The sequence below is a fragment of the Orycteropus afer genome, unplaced genomic scaffold (assembly GCF_000298275.1).
Source record: "Orycteropus afer afer isolate SDZICR_OR568_19922 unplaced genomic scaffold, OryAfe1.0 scaffold00876, whole genome shotgun sequence".
Lineage (NCBI taxonomy): Eukaryota > Metazoa > Chordata > Mammalia > Tubulidentata > Orycteropodidae > Orycteropus > Orycteropus afer.
In genome coordinates, this window is record NW_006922463.1 from 54,110 (window position 1) to 57,639 (window position 3,530).

Consider the following 3,530-nt stretch of genomic DNA (forward strand, 5'->3'; position numbering starts at 1 on the left):
GTTCTAGTTTGGGACTTTTTTTCATCTCTTCCTTTTTCTTGGTTCCCATTTTTTTCTTACTTGTGGTTCTTCTCATCCTTTGCTTTTCTTTTTGCATTTTCCCCTTTTTTCCTCCACATTATTCTCTTACTCTAGTTCTCTTCTCTTATTCCCTCCTCCCCAGATATTGTGGGTTTTTCTTTTCCCTTTTTCTATTTATATTTCTTTTGTCCTTTTAAAGTATTTATTTAAATAATTCATCTGTTGTCTTTCCTTTCTTTTTTTTCTTTCACTTTTGGTGATATTTCCTGTATGTTTTTTGTCCTAGTTATTATTTTTTTGTTGATTTTTTTTCTTGATTGTTGTTTTTGTCTGAGTGGGAGACAGCAATCATGCCCATAGGATCCAACCTTACCCTCACCTACTGCAGCCCCACCTACAGAGTGAGGGCCATCATTTCTTTCTGCACCAACTGGCCAATGATACAGGACAGCCAATATGAGCCAGACTCACCCTTAACTGCTCTTCACAACAGCTAAAAGGGATCTGAGAATCCACTTGCATTCTCTATCACACTACCAGGAGACAGGTGCTGAGTGCATAAATGCTGCCAACTAGTGAATAGAGGAGCACAGTACCCTGCTTACTCAGATAAATACAAAAAAACAAAACTCTTGGGAGAACCACTCCAACATAAATCACCAATTAAATATAAATACAACCATGTCACAATGTCTTGGAAACAACAAACCATCACAATCCATACAAGGAAGCAAGATAAAGCAGTCTAAAAAAGGGACAATGATATAGACCCAGAACACATCCCTAAGGAAGAAGCAGCACTGGAACTCCCTGATAAGGAATTCAAAAGAGTTATATTTAGGTACCTTCAACAGATTGAGAGACAGATCAAGGAAAACAAAAACTGAGGAGAACACAGAGAAAATCCTAGAACAATTTTGGAACACAATACAAGAAGATAATGACAAAATAAATGAAAAATTACAAATGATACAAAATCTACACATAGAAATCCAGGAGATTAATACTAAATTCTTGGAAATAGATAACAAACACATTGAACAGGCAAAGGAGTAGAATCAAATCAATGGAGGACAAAATTAGTGAGATAGAAGTAAAATACCTCAATACTTCTTTGGAAAGGGATTATAAAAAAGATCAAAACAAAATCAAGAAAGCCTAAGATTCACGTGGGATACCATCAAGAGGAATAATCTACATGTAATTGCAATCCAGAACAGGAAGAGACAAATAAAACCACAGAGAAATTGTCAAATGTTTGTTGGAAGAGAATTTACCTGGTATGATGAAAGATGAGAATATATCCATTCAAGAAGTCCAATGAACCTCAAACAGGACAGACCTCAAAAGAAAATCACCAAGACATATCATCATCAAACTCACCAAAACCAAAGACAGAGAATCCTGAAGATAGCATGGGAAAAATGAAAAGTTATCTTCAAATGGCAACCAATAAGACAAAGCTCTAATTTCTCAGCAGAAATCATGCAGGTGAGAAGACCATGGCATGGCATATATAAAATCTTGAAACAGAAAAATTTCCAACCAAGAATTATGTAGGCAGCAAAATTTTCCCTCAAATATGATGGTGAAATTAGGACATTTAAAGATAAGCAGAAATAAGAGAAATTTCTTAAAACCAGATCAAATTCATAGGGATGCTAAATTGAGTCCTTTGGACAGAGAACCAGCAACAGCAAACAACAACTGACCAGTAACACACTTGATGACATAACCCAGAAACCAACCCAGTTATGGAAGTATCCAAAGTAGAATAAGTTTACAAGATTGTAAACACTGAACCAGAGGCATCAATTGGCAAATGAGGACTACTATAAACCAAAAAGGGGGTAAAATAATGTAGTTACAGAACTTCTAAATGGTGAGGAAGTCAAGACAATTGCAAGAGAGAATGGACTGCTCCAAACTTGGGAAGAAAATTATAACTTACAGGGGAATCTCAAAGAAAAATGATAAACTTTCACATCAAAAATAAAAAAGAGGACAAGCACAAATATTTAGCAAATACTAAAATAATAGCAATGAAGGAAATGATAACACAATTCATAAACAAAATGAGGTCAGCACAGAAAATTACATGGGACAAAGAAATCAGAAACACCATGAAAACTCACATAAAAAATGACAGTGAGAAATTCATAATTGTTGATAATTACACTGAATGTAAACGGATTAAATGCACCACTCAAAAGATGGAGAGTTGGAGACTGGATAACAAAATATAACTCATCAATAAACTGTCTACAAGAGACACCTTAGAGACAAACATAAAAATTAAATATCAAAGGTTGGAAAAGGATATATCAAGCAAATGGCAATGAAAAAAGAGCAGGAGTGGTAATATTAATTTCTGATGAAATTGACTTTAAGACAAAACTACCAATAAGAGACAATGAAGGACATTATATAATGATTAAAGATCTATTGAACAAGAGGACATAACCATAACAAATAAATATGCACCCAATGAAAGAGCCCAAAAATACATAAATCAGACTTTAACAGAATCGAAAAGACAAATAGATGACTCCACAGTCAGTTTGTTGTTGTTACGTGCTGTTGAGTCATCTCTGACTCATAGCAATCTTATGTACAACAGAACGAAACACTGCCTGGTCCTGTGCCAGCGTCATAATCCCTACTATACCTGAGCCCATCACTGTAGCCACTGTGTCAACCCATCTTGTTGAGGGCCTGCCCTTTTTTTGTTGAACCTCCACTTTACCAAGTATGACATCCTTCTCCAGACAATGGTCCCTTCTGATAACATGACCAAAGTAGGTGAGATGAGGCCTGGCCTTTCTCACTTCCAAGGAGCATGCCGGCAGCACTTCTTCCAGGACAGATTTGTTCTTTTAGCAGTCCATGGTACTTTCAGCATTCTTTGCCAACACCACAACTCAAAAGCATGGACTGTTCTTTGGTCTTCCTTATTCATCGTCCAGCTCTCACACACATATGAGGTGACTGAAAATACCACAGCTTGGGTTAGGTGCATCTTAGTCTTTAAGTAGATATCTTTGCTCTTCAGCAGTTGAAAGAGGTCTTTTGCAACAGATTTGCCCAGTGCAAGACGTCTTTTGATGTCTTGACTGCTACTTCCATCGGTGTTGATTGTAGAACCAAGTAATATGAAATGTTTGACAACTTCAATCTTTGCTCCATTTATCATGATGCTGCTTATTGGTCCAGTTGTAAGGATTTTTGTTTTCTTTATATCAAGGTGTAATCCATACTTCAGACTGTAGTCTTTAATCTTCATCAGTAAGTGCTACAAGTCATCCTCACTTTCAGCAAGCAAAGTTGTGTCATCTGCATATCTCAGGTTGTTAATGAGCTTTCCTCCAATTCTGATGCTGTGTTCTTCATACAGTCCAGCTTCTCAGATTATTATTATTTTTTTAAATTTTATTTTGATTTGGGTGAAGATTTACAGAGTAAATTCACTTTTCATACAGCAGTTCACATATACTTTGTCTCATGTCATT